At 35.8% G+C, this 14679-nt stretch overlaps 1 protein-coding gene across 3 annotated transcripts in view; it reads right to left on the bottom strand.

Moving 5' to 3' along the window:
- LOC145666534 (zwei Ig domain protein zig-8-like) overlaps positions 1-11835 on the bottom strand; it is a 721413-nt gene extending 709578 nt beyond the window's left edge. For 2 of the 3 annotated variants that reach the window (XM_081733839.1, XM_081733838.1), the window contains exon 1: positions 11269-11835. The gene's annotated coding sequence lies outside the window, so the exon portion shown is untranslated. The remainder of the gene's footprint in view (positions 1-11268) is intronic. The other variant, XM_081733840.1, reaches the window with a different exon arrangement.
- Positions 11836-14679: the final 2844 nt, after the last annotated feature.

Below are 14679 nucleotides of genomic sequence, written 5' to 3'. Positions count from 1 at the left end.
GGCAATGTCGACCCATGTAGAACAGAAACTTCATCTACCACGCCTTTGATAGGGAATCTTGTGAATAAATTATCAATTAAAGCCTGATAAACTGATGATTTCTTATTTGTTTATAAATTTAATTTTTGTAATTATACATGAAGGTTTGATGCCATTACCAAGTTCCCTCCCCCGTCTAGAAAGCGAAAGCGAACGAGGTTTCTGGAAAGTATTCAGAGGTGAATGGGAATTTCCCTCCTTCAACTTCAATTACCACACTGCTGTTTGCCACGTGGCAAATTACGATGAATTTCAATTAAATTATCATAGTATAATTATTTCCTTGTTGAATTATCGATACTTTTCAGTGCAAAAAGGATGAAATTTCAAAGTTCCAAATCAAAGTAAGTAGACCAACGTAAAGGGGAAAAAGTGTAAAATTTTCCATACAATTATGCGTACAATCCAAACTTCAAATTTCCGTGTAATTAAGCTTACAGTACAAATTTTATGCCTATTTTTCTCACGACTTTATGGGTTGATTGCCCTGTGCTGTGAGCGCTCCATATAATAAACATAAGCTTCAGCAATTATTATAGCAGAAAGCAATGGATATATGGAGCCAAGCACTATATTTTTTTTGTTTCTGATTTTTTTTCTTAAAAACATCGATCATTTTTGCAAACCAACTCACTACCAATTTTCCATATATAGAAAGTCCCCCCCCCCCCCCACACACACATAAAGGAGAATTTAAAAAAATGCTAGGACACATTCTGTTTATTTTCAATAAAGAGTTAATACACTGAATTTCAGCTCCGTAAGTTTAACGGCTTCCGAATACTCATTTTTTTTCGCAAAAATTCGGATCCTCACTACCTCCTTAGGATATTATCCATTATAATAAAAGCAATATAATATCCCAATTTGGATTAAGGCCTAACTATATACCAAAAGTAATTTCATTTGACTTTGCAATTTGACCGTGATGATCAGGCACACATAGTTACATTCAATTTTTTATAAATAATTTATATATTACAGTGATTCAAAAATGTATTTTTCCAGTAGTTAGCTCTAAAAACCCATAGGTCTCGAAAGCCAAGTAGTGTAAGTCCTATTGCTATTTGTACTATTAAAAATATCAATATCCAAAAGTGCCTGAAGTTCTTTTTTCCCTTGGTTAGATATACTCACCTCAGGTAAGTAGACAGAAACAAGTGGAAAAGAAAGGGAAATGAAGGTCTTGAAAGTAAAACGGTAACAAATTTACCAGTCTTCAGAAGATACTGTCTACAATGCAGTGAGCAGAGAGGGTCGATAGATCTACTGAGTCGGTGGGTCATGGTGAGTGGTGGGTCGCAGTGGGTCACGGTGGGTGGTGGGTCACAGTGGGTCACATGCTGTTGACCCACGACCCACTGACCCACTCAGAAAACTTGACCCACTGACCACCGACCCACTGACCCACTCCATCTCTGCTTTGGACCCCTCCCGAAATAAATTCCTGCATACGTGCTTGCTGACAAATTATTTTCAATATATTCGTTAAATAATAAAGTAAAATAACTAAATTAGGAGCAAAAAGCTTCAACACGGTCCAACTTTTGTCCACTGCCAATATTGTTAGAAGGGATATTAATAGCAAAAACTCCTAGTCAATGCTGAACCTTGGAACTCAGGAAGGATTTGAACCCACGCCGAAACCAATCTTTCTTACTAGCATGCTGCGCTACCTCACTCAGACACGAGAGCCGACAGCATTTAGTGTTTACTTTGTGCTATATTCACATCATGACTCGTGATGTCAGTAACAGGATCATGATATAGACGTCATTATTTTTCCTACATTGCAGAGTCCCCCGAGATTTGATCATTGTCTACTCGGACTGGAATTGTCATTTGGAACAAACACTTGAATATGAAGCCAAAAATTCCTTTAAGATAGACAAAAACTTCGAAAGTTTTAAGAATTTTAATATTTTTGCCTTTTCCTATAAGGGGGTCATAGCCTCTACACCGAAAAGCTCCCCGAGATTTGATCATTGACCACTCGGACTGAAATTCTCATTTGGAACCAAAACTTTAATGTGAAGTAAAAAATTAAACTTTTACATCAATTTGAACTGACAGGTTTCCGGTTAACCACACTATTATGTTTAGTTTAGTTAAGTGGTAATTTGTGACAGCTTCACATCATCAAAAGAATCCTTCACTTCACCGCTTCCCACCCCACCCCCTCAGGAATCCGTGGTGGATCAGCCACTAGAATCAATAGACACTTTTCCTATTCTTTTTGTCACCCTTGGCTGTGTAGGAGCTCCCTCGAACAAATAAAGAAGCGGTAATATTACAATCAAGAAGAGCTATGTATTAGGTATCTCTTTAGTTACCTACCCCTAACCGCACAGGGCCATCTTCGGTAGAATAAAAATTGCTACGTGATATTCCAATCATGAAGGAGGAGAGGATGATATAAATACATTTCTTATTCATTTTGTCTGCCCTGCTTATCAGAAATTACGTAACGTCCCTGTTTGTCAGTAACGTTGTCCTTGTCCAGTGGTGCCTACCCCCCCTTATGTCCGTGACGCACCCCCCTCAATTGTCTATCCGTAGGTGTTCTTCCATGAAAAAATCTTGTTTTCGATTAATTTTTACACCCCCTCAAACATATTTATATAGAGTTTTAACCCCCCCAAATATTTCAATGACGCAGTTTGTGTCATAGCCCCCCTCTGTGGGTACCCCTGCCTTGTCTGTTGGGAGGGTACTGAAATGAGAGGAGCAAAAAAACGTCGTGCCGCCTCCCACATGGTTGCTCAAATTATTACTAAAGAAAGCATTTTAAACTAAGATGTCTAAGGTTACTGCTAAGGTAAGTATGGCATATTCAGGATTATTATTATTATTATTATTATTATTATTATTATTATTATTATTATTATTATTATTATTATTATTATTATTATTATTATTATTATATGAATGTCTTTGGAGCACCGAAATTGTGTAAGACGAACCATGGTATGTAGAGGTTTAAGATGGGTGGTCATAGGGGAGGAAAAAACTGGATTTTTCTCCATCTGACTCTCTAAAGTAAAGATTATGTGCTGAAGGTAAGAAGCATCAACATTCTACAATAGGTTGCTTTTACGTAGAATATCAGCTACTTCAGTTCTCCTCCTTCGGGCTACTTACCTCATGGGGTAAATTCGAAACAATTTCAATTTGAAACAAATACATTGTAAAACTTTTCCGTAATGAAACATCTAGGGAAAATTAAACATTTAATAGGGAAATCTGTTATCAAAATGTCCAAACAAGTAGATAGAAGACTATTTAATGATAAACATTGTGAAACTTTATTAAAATCTCCAAATTAGAATTAGCGTTTACTGGGAAACATTCATTATGCACCAGCAAGCATATTTTAAGCAGTGAGCACAGGGAAAATAATAACGAAACTGTTTGCAAACAAAATTAGGGACACTAATGCAAGTGTGACAACATTTTTTTTTCTTTTTTTGGTATCGTCATGAGTTTTACACATATGTTACAATTTGATTCTTTCCCACATAAAAAATAAATTAAATTACCACAGTAATAAAAAGAGACAGTTGCACCCCTGTGGGGTTCGAACCAGCTACCTCCGGCATACAGACTCGTTGATTTAACCAACTGAGCTATTTGTTTTATTACAACTGAACCTGTTCTGGGGTAAAAGTCTTTTTTTTTTTCATTCGATCGTGCTACCAATTCGTCCTTTTCCACAGGCAATTTCCACTATATGCTCTATCTATACGTTAATACTTGGCATACATTCATATATTTAGAGTTTGCAGATAATGCACGTAATAAGACATATTAGAAATGTTTCGTTTGTAGATCTAATCCACATTTCTCTCAATGACATAGATGTCGTTGCTTCGTGTTGAACTGCAGAATTCCATCGCGTTCTTGAAAATTTCCCACTTTAGCAGAGTTGGTAATTCCCGTAATTTCGGTCGATTTAATGTTTTTTGCTTCTAATTTATTTATTTTAAGCTAATATCTAACACAAATATTTAAAACGGGCTTGTTATTAACGTTTCCTGCTGGGGAAACCTTCCGAAATTACGAACATATAAAGAAAACGGAGATATTTTCAAAAAACTTCAAAATAAAGAGACGCGTGATTTATTTTGCTCATAGTAGTACCTATCTGCGCTGAATATATAAACTAGATGTTCTCGCTAACGAAGTAAAGTTTGCTTATTAATTATATCATCTCAAACCCAACCTGCTTGAAAGAGAATTCTAAAATCATGATTTATTCTGCTGTATCATGTTCCTGATTTTCTTCAACGGTCAAAAAAGAAAATAATAAGCTTCATTCATTTTAATGAATTGACATGAAAAATGTAACACGTTTTATATTTTTACAAGAATAATGGTATGGAGAATGTAGGAGTGTATAGGAGACGATATTGTTTCACCGCGTATTGTGAAAATTAAGTCTAGTACCTATTTCTCAAACCTACGAGCCTTGTAATACCAGTGTGAAGGTTTTCAAAATCAATTATTTTACAACCGTACATACACGAAATCACTACAAATTAGCGGCATTAGAACTAGCATTTAGAGATTACTTTTATTATTATCTAATGTTTCTTCTTCATGATATTTTACGGTTTGAAAACCACATATTGCAAGACTAGCGTCTTTGAGAAATAGACTCCAAGTCTCGTATTTCGTCCCTAGTTTTGCCTCGAGACTCGGAACGAGACAAAATAGTGTAAAAGCATAAATTACTACTGTGGAAAACACATTGTGATCAAATTCCTTCAAATCTCAAATTTTAAGGGAAACATCTGACTATCGGAAATAACATGAGATCTTGAACGCATAATGAACGGGGTGATATTTTTCTTCCTTTTTGCACTGCCCGACTTTGATGTCAACAAATTTAAAGATTGCCAAATTTTGATACACAATTATACGCAACAGAAACAATATTGTTTAGAAATATTTCGTGCTTTTCTTATGAAGAAACAGCTTCTATTAAATTTCTGAAATGTGCGAAATTTTGATTCTTCGTCTTTCTATTCATAAATCATAATGGACATAGCGACCAGAGGGCAATTATTAAAACACTTCATAGTATTTTTGTTTCAACAAATCTTTATAATTCCAATATGGTCATCATCGAAACTTTTATACATCTTCCGCATCGCGTTTACGTTTTAGAGATGATTCCAATCAGCAGCTTCTATAGTAATAAATCCACTTCTCGCACAATCACCCATTCGAGGGCAAACGATGTCCTGGATGCTGGCTTTCTGGTTTGAATCCAACATTCAAGAATATCCCAGACATTTTCAATTGGATTGAAAACCAGCAAGCGCGGTGATCATTTCACATGCATGATATCATCGTGTTCTACATACTCTCTCTCCGCCTATAACATGTTTTGTCAGTGATTACCATCAATTAGATGCAGGGTTGTTTCGTTTAAAACAAAATGTTTAAAACAAAATGTTTAAAACAAATGATTAAAACTTGTTTTAAACAATTAATTTTGTTTAAAACAAATTTAATATATGTTTTAAACATTTTGTTTTAAACACGTGAATTTTTTAAGTCTTCTTTTAAACATATGTTTATTTTTATTTTATTTTATTTTTGTAAAAAACTCTGCCAGAGAAAGAAAATTACAAAAAAGTGATTCCGTTCAGAAGGCTATTTTCTTCCCGTACAGTGTTGCCACACTTGGTACAATTACCAAGTTCAGCCCTTTTTGTCATTCATCGGCCCGTTGGTACCACGCTGGCAATTTCAGCCCCTTTTGTGAAAAACGTTGCTACAATTCTATCCAATTCAGCACCATCTAACAGATGCTTGTCATATTTTCAAAAGTGTCAGTAAGACTTTTCCTACATCTCATGATTGGTTGATCTTTCCCTCGATTGATATTTTTGACTTCCTCGATTGATTGATATTTTTTTTCATATATGACCATAATACCGTTTTGGTCTATTGGTCACTTTGAAATAGAGGAGTGTTTGATTTCCTTACAACACATACCGTAGATGATAACTGTTTTCCCTTTAGTTTGCGGCCTCTATTATACTTCCTACGTGCGAGAAAAGTTTCATCTACTTCCACAATTGTTCCGGGTCTTCCTATTTGGATGTTTTTAGAAAGTAATTTTTTAAAAGAGCAATTTCTTGATTTGGACTCTTGGAGAAAGAGGGAGGAGTGTTCTAGAACTTTACTTCTTTAGTTTCGTGTTATAGAGCCATGTAATTATTACACTGTGATAAAATAATGAATTCAGACATTTTTGTTTTAATTTGGTACTATTTTTCAGCCCATTCCAGAGCTAGGACTGTGGCAACACTGTTCCCGTGTGAATGTTTTGAATTCTCGTAGCTACAGCACGATGTGGTGATTAATAATTTATTTCGTCTCTTTTTTCTTTTGTTTTTTAACTCTATTGTATTGTTTAAATGCTTATCAGCGAGAAAGTGTTGTAGTCGAAGATTGAACTACTTGTAGAAATGATATTAAATAACAAATAAAAGAATTATCATTGATACAAGTTTTTGTATTGTATTCAGAAAACAAAGGGTTCTTTACTAAACTGTGGTTCTGAAATTAAAATATCGCAGGCATTCGTTAATACATACCGTACATGTTGGTTCTCAGTCTTCGTACAACTTGGAATCGTTTAACATGAGTTTTACGGGAAGAAAAAAGGACACCATTCCGAGTAAAACGAAGAAACTAATTTTATACGTTTCGAACAAACTTGGGTTCTGGATAAATTTGGCTCCAACTTAGGGCTTTTAAAAAATATTTTTAGATATGGGTCGTTCAGAGCACAATAATCCAAGTCCATTTTCAAAAAGGTTCATTTTTGCTCAGCAAACGTAGTATCTTCGTAGCGAAGAGTCCGAAATAAATGAACCAAAAACCACGTAAAAAGCTGTAGTGTGGACTAGAGTTTCATAGGACAACCGCTAGACAAGGGCGTTTCTAGAATGGGGGAACAGAAGGGAAAATTTCCCGCTCCCTGCTCATAAATTTAAGATATTGTGTACGCTGCAGCATGAGAATAATAAGTCAAGTTCCAAATGTCATAGTCAATGATGCATAATTACATTAAATAAATGCAGGGTGTGTCAAAAAGAATACACTCACGGAAAACGTCATATATTCGCAACCACGAATCCGAAAAGAAAGAAAGAAAACTACGTGACAAGGTGCAATCTAGAGCTTCTATATGATTACCGCAAGAGAGGGGCGTCCATTTAGAGGTCATCCACTCTCCTACCGCCTACCCTGAATTTCAAATTTTGGGACAGTAATGCAGATTTAGAAGCCTTTTTCTAAGCAAAGTCCAACAGAACAAAATTGAAGTTCTTACGCCGAATAAATACGGAGTTTGATGAGTTAAAATCCATTTCCATTGGCCGCAAGGAGGAATAGGCTTAGGGCTATATTACTCTTTTGTATTTTTTCTTTTTGACCCAATGATTCCACTACTTTCGAGTTTCGGGCCTGAAAATTCTGGAAATTGTCCAGAACGGGAAGCAACTTTCCCGTTTTGATCATCTATATTTCCTCCGTATTTATTCGGTGTAAGGACTTTAAACTTGTTCTGTTGGACTTTGCTTATCAAAAAGTTTCTAAACCTGCCTTACTGCCCCCAAACTCTTAAATTCAGAGTGGGATGGGCGCGACTACCCTCGTGGCTCCACTGACGCCCCTGACTAGCGGCCGTCATATGAAACTAGCTCACGCCCTTTCGCGTGGTTTTAGTTTCATTTATATTGTACTCTTGACTGCTAAGATATTACGTTTTGAAATAGCGTTCATTTGCTGAGCAAAACTGGACATTATTGAAAATAGACTTGGATCCATTGTACTCTGAATGTCTCAAATATTGTTTCTCTTCAATACAATTATTGATTTAAACAGCAACACAGGCTTGCAGAAAATATTCTTAATTTCGCACAACATGAAGTGTGCTTGAAACAGCACTTTCCGAAAATGTATTATTTTAAAATAATTTTATTAGCATCAGTATTCCGAAATAGCAATCAAATTTTTGCAACTACAATTTCACCCAGCTCCAGGTGATCAATTGAGTAAAAATTATGTACATGAGTGCAAAATTCCAATAATAATACAATTATTTGAGCCAAATTAAGTAAAAAATGTCATATAAATCCAATGGTCATTCGAAAGTCACTTTGCAAACCACTGGTGTTACACAAATTAAATTAGGTTTTTAAAAAGTGCGTTATCAGTGACAGCATACAGAAATACAAAGTCAGCCATTTTGAATCCGATACGGACACTCAAAAGTCATTTCCAAAACAGCTGAAGCTACAAGAACGAAATTTGATATATTAAGGTGCATTATCACCAAGGTACTAAGAAAATATTAAAGTTTTTTTCGAAAATCATCTTGAACAACAAGTGGCCAATAAAAATTCATTTAAAAACCATATAAAAGCCATTTTTAGTCAAACGATTTTATTTCTGTTATCAATGTTGCACTAATCAGTATATGCAGGATGAATTTGTAATACTGGTTGGAAGTAAAGAGTAAAAAGTCTTAACAAATAAGTTATTACACGATTTTGAAATATGTTTTACTGTTCAAAAAGTTTAAAACATGTTTTTTTTTTCGTTCGTGTTTTAAAACATTTTTAAAACATTTTGAACATCTTTTTAATGTTTTAAACACATGTTTTGTTCCTTTTTAAAAATATTTTTCCAACCCTGATTAGATGTAATCATGAGTCATATGCACAGCACATATTGTTGCAGTATAAAGTCCCGAAACATCGCACCCACCACAGTATCCCGTTTTAATATAGGCAGTGATATCTTTAACATAATATAATTAGGACTGCCTAAAGTGAACCATGGACACGTTATAAATACCTAGAACATTTAAATATGCGCATGTGGAGAGGCCACCACGCTCGCTCGTTTGGATCCGATTGAACATGTCTGAGACGATCGATCGAATACGAACTCCACCGCCTGGGTCTGTTTGGTATCGAACTAGTGTTTGTGCAAGAGTAGGATGTAATATAATTGGAACTGTTGGCTGCCCTAATTCGCACTGTTAAAAATAATAAAAGCTAAATCTTTTCGTTTACACTGATTTTGTTCTTTCTTCCTCGGTTTTTGTAAAGAACAGCAGAAATATAGTTCCATAAACTTAAAATTTTCTTTTTCGTTTTCAAATCCTTACAACACTGGTTACTATCTATAAATTACTACTTCAAGTTACATTCATTTTCTGTTTATTTGGTTACTTTTCAATTAAATGAATGGGTGTCAAACAGAAAGCTATCGTTGTTCAAAACACTTATATATATAAATTTTAGGATTAATTCTTACGTTCACTATATTCTTTAAAATGTGCAGAAATGAGAAACGCGACTGATGAGCACTCAAAAATCAAATTTTCGCAAGACCTAAATTTATTGACATCGAAATCGGACAGTGCGAAAAGGCAGAAAAATATTACCTCGTCTATTGTGTATTTAAGATCCTATGTCTCCGATCATGAGATGCTACCATAATTTGTAGGATTTGCAGCAATTTTTACATCGTATTATGTATCCACCCGACTCTAGAGGCAAAATTAGAGATAAAATACGAGACAGGAATCTATTTCCCAAAGCTACTAGTCTTGTATTGTTTACAAACCGTAAAATATCATGAAGAAGAAACGTTAGATAATAATAAAAGTAATCTCTAAATACTAATTCTAATGCCTCTAATTTGTAATGATTTCGCAGCATATACGATTGTAAAATAATTGATTTTGAAAACTATTACACTAGTATTACAGGGTTCGTATACTTGAGAAATAAGCACTAGATCTAATTTTGACAAGACGCGTTGAATCAATATCATCTCGTGTGCATCCATACTTTCTCCATACCATTATTCTTGTTTAACTATAAATCGTGTTATATTTTTCATATAAAGCCATTAAAATAAATTAAGCTTAATATTTTCATTTTTGACCCTCGAAGAGAATCATGAAGAAGATGATACAGCAGAATAAATTATGATTTTAGAATTCTATTTCAAGTTAGTTGGGATAGAGGTGACAGGATTAAATAGCAACTGTTTCTTTCGCTAGCAAGAATCTCTGGTTTTCACTCAGATAGGTACCACTAGGCTTGTTTGTTTGAGTATTAATTGAGATAACCTGTGATAACTACAAGATTCATATTGTAGGTTTACTTCAATCATTAAATTATTTTCTAGATGACTGAAGAAAGGAAGGTCAATAAAAGAAAAAATGTGTCGGTGCCTTTGACCCAATTTTTTATCTCTTACTATAGGCGTTTTATAGAGTTACTTACCGAATGCTTTTTTTATGTGATTAAATATTGAGCAGAAGTTCCAGGATCTGTAGGGTAAATAGGCCCTTAGTTATAAAATGTAGAATGGCAGCTTAGCGAATGCGTGTTTACTTTCTTGTGGGATTTACACCAGCTTAAACACATATAACTTGTTTCAGTGAATAGCATCATATCCATGCTTAAACTTTACCCTTTTTCTCCCACTTTTCAAAATTTTTACCATAGAAGTGCATTGCGTTAATTAATTGTCTGCATTAGCCTATTAGAGATTTCATGTCTGTTTTACAAGTATCAATACTTAAATAAGAATAGAAGAAAAAGTAAAAAGAAGGGGAAAAGAGCATTGAAAAGAAAAGGAGATTCTGTGAAAATCTTTCCATGTAATTGAAGCACTTTTAATACCTAGGTACTTCACATGATCAGCAAAGTTAAGAAAACATTTCTGAGAATATTCTGTATGAGTAGCCCCTCTGAATTTTAAATGATGAGTTTTACAAGCATGTCAAATTGCTAACTTGTATCTGCGGATTGGTAATTTGTGTGTATACAAAATAACGAAGCATAGAATTTTAGAAGTTTAGTAGGATTATTAGATAGACAGAATGAACCTAACCTCCGAAGGGGTCTAAGAATTACGTATCTATTTATATTGAAGGGCTATATATGTTGCAAGGTATAGCCTTTTATAATGTTGTACAGTAACTAATTACATGTAATATTTATATTTCTTATGGGAATTCGGAAACCAAAATGGTATATTGTAGTAGGAGTGGATGTTGATTGTGATTTTTCTCCGACACCAAGGGAAAATATGCATCATTTCTTTGAAAATTTTTCCATCTTGGGAGTTATAAAATTTACACAAAAATATAAGGTAATTGTATATTAATAACATACTACTTACCGACAAAATGGGATGGTTGATTTCTACCCAAAGGGTATATTTTACTTAATGTGTCAAATGAATTTAAGACACTTCTTATCAAGTCAGGCTTGGTAAGACACCTTTTATCATTAACCACTTAAATGAAACATTTGAACACTGAATTCACGATAACACTTCACAAAATTTATGTTGAAAACAAATACATAAGTATATAATATTTAATTTTACACTTCTCAGCTTGTTTTCTTGGTTCACACAATCAATCACGCCGAAAATCAATGTATTAATTTAACAGTAGGTACCACTTTACGTTTAAATATAAATTTAGTTATACCGACATATTATACACATTTGTCACCACGCACAAACGAACTAGCAAAGAAAGGTTACATTCCTGGTCATATATTTTGAGGTTAAATTCAGCTTTTCATACTTACAGAAACAATTTCTTGATTTGTAATACGAGAAATTATCAGTCAATACTCTCACAATAAAATACATAACATAAAGAAATGTGCGTTCGGTCAAACAGATCACTTAACAGACTAGAGGCGTCGCACTGCAGCGCTGAAAGAGACAAGCCCTCGGTACTTCTCGTTTGATGTCGGCTTGCATCGCAGCCAGCCCAGGAGCTCATGTAGAGAATTAAGCAGAGTTGAGGTGCTCAGCCCGATTGGGTCGATAGAACTTCATCTCACAGTCCAATTGCACTCCAAGTAGGAAATGGTAACGCAAGGCAAACAATACATAGAGAAAAATGGGAATTGAGAAAAATAAAATGTTTACACAAAGCAACACAAAAATACAATTTAAGAAAACAAAAGGAAACAAAGTAAGTTACAGTATTTGTTATAAAATAAACCACCACACTTTTATTTCTCACTTTTATTTTGTAAATTAAATGAAGTCATTATGTAGTTATTGCTGAAGCTTTTATTTATGATTTATTAACAAAATTATAATATTTCCAAGAAACTTTTCACCGAAAGTACATTCCTTGTGAAATTTACATGAGAAGTGACATACGGAAAGTAGCCATCTTTTCACAAGCCAAAGCGTAACAGTTGTCATAATCGACAGTTTCAGCTAGCTAAATGTGCCCCTGATTCTGCTTAAAAGCGTTTAGGTCTATCTGTGAATTTTTAAAAATATTTTATTGTAAACTGTTTTTATATAGACCAGTATTATAAGTTTAGGGATTCTGATACTATGATATCTTTACCAACCTTATCAAATCAGCTCTGTATTCACTTTTGCTATCCGCTTTTACAACTGGAGATTGTGATTTGCTTGTAAACCACAGTTGGCAACAAATACTTCAGAAACAAATGTAGATTTGAACGCTGCGTAAGGATATCACATGGCCACTCTAGAAGTCACATTATACAGTAATCATTGTTTTCAATGATTGAAGTTGTGTTTTCTCTCTTGTTTATGTGAGAAGACTGTCGAAGTAAGCTCAGTCTGGTTAAATAGAAAAATCTCTTAGCGTTTGAACCTCAGTTCTTGGAACAAAGCTAATTTTATAATGGGAAAACACTTTCTTCCATCGTACGTCAATTGTTGCTTACTTCGAGTTCCAAAGAAAATGTTTGTCAGGAGATATCAATGTATATGCATCTGCTGTTTACTTCATCAAACAATCGTAGTCGTGCCAAGTCAAACATGTTAATGCCTCATAAAATTACCACCGAAATAATTCTATATTGGGCATTAAACTGTTCGGTTTGGCAGGGATTCAATAGATACTAGCATATACAGGGTGCGGCACGTAAAACCGGCCCGTCGTAATATTCTGGTATATTGTGTTTTTGGCAACGCTTAAATAATCTACCTTCCTACCAAGAGATGGCGTGTCGAGGTCGGGTCGACTTACGTGACCTGCAGGAGTCACGTGCAGCCGCAGCCAGTGAAACTTGTCGAAACCAGTTGAGAAAAAGGCCTCGTTGTGTTAAGCCGGGTGAGTGTCAGTGTGTGATAATGCCGTATTCGATACCCGAGAGTGTTGCCATTGTTGAAGAGTTCATTCTCACTGGATCTTTTCTGAAAACAAAGAATTTGTTTCGGGAGAAATTTCCAGGGCGTTCTGTGCTAGCAAAAAGCACCATTCAGGAATTGACTGAAAAATGGCGGCGTACAGGATCCGTTCAAAATGCTCCCAGGAACAGACGACCATCTGTCTGCACACCTGAATTAAAGATGCAGGTGGAGGAGATAATGACAAGAAGTCCTCGAAAGTCAACCAGGAGATTGAGTCAACAGGTTCATGCGAGTGAGAGAAGTTGCAGACGTGTTTTAACACGTTCGCTGCTGAGGACGCCCATCGGCGTCCAGTACTAAATTTGGCATATACGCCGGACGCCTCTCGGCGCTTGTCCCTGCAGCTGATTCACTTTCCCGCCAGCGCTAGTGCAGGTATTGGTGCAAGGTGCAGGTGCAAGTGAATCAGCTGCAGGGACAAGCGCCGAGAGGCGTCCGGCGCATATGCCAAATTCAGTACTGGACGCCGATCGGCGTTCTCAGCAGCGAACGTGTTAAGGGGACTGAAGTTAAAACCGTACCGGATAAGTGTTGTGCAAGAACTGAAGGAACCTGACCTGCAGAGGAGGGTGCATTTCTGTTCATGGCTGTTGAGCAATGTTGCCAGTGGTTTCTTGGATCCACTAATGCTCATCATGAGTGACGAGGCGTGGTTCCACCTGTCTGGGTACGTAAATTCCCAAAACAACCGGTATTGGTCGACAGAAAATCCACACGCAATCCACCAGGTACCCTTGCATGATGAGCAGATTGGTGTTTGGTGTGCCATTTCCGCCACACGCGTTATTGGGCCCATATTCTTTGAGACGACAGTGAACAGTGACGTGTATATGGAAATCCTGGAGGGGTTTTATACACACTTGACCGAAGAGGAGCGTCAGTTAGGTTACTTTCAGCAGGACGGTGCAACATGCCACAAATCAGCTGCATCATTGTCCCTTGTGCATGAGATGTTTACACCAGAGAGGACAATCAGCAAAGGCTTGTGGCCTCCTCGGTCACCAGACTTGTCCACGTGTGACTTTTACTTATGGGGACTGTTAAAGGGAAGAGTATACGAAACAAATCCACACACAATTGAAGAACTCAAGACCAGGATCCAGGATGTCACCAATAGCATTATAAGACAAGAACTGACAAGGGTATATATGAATCTCCTCAATCGTGCTCACATGTGTGTTGAAGTGGACGGAGGACACTTTCAGCACCTGCTGTGAAGGCTGCAGTGAAGGTGAGTAGTCATATTCAATACATTGCATTTCATTTATGTGTAGTAATTAATCATATTCAATACATTACATTTCATTTTATGTGTTCACTTTACGGGCCGGTTTTACGTGCCGCACCCTGTATTACCCGCTTCGCTGGGTTGAAATGAAAATTTAAGTG

Source organism: Thermobia domestica, chromosome 12 (genome assembly GCF_964235325.1).
Source record: "Thermobia domestica chromosome 12, izTheDome1.hap1.1, whole genome shotgun sequence".
NCBI lineage: Eukaryota > Metazoa > Arthropoda > Insecta > Zygentoma > Lepismatidae > Thermobia > Thermobia domestica.
This window is presented reverse-complemented; position numbering and strand designations above follow the sequence as displayed.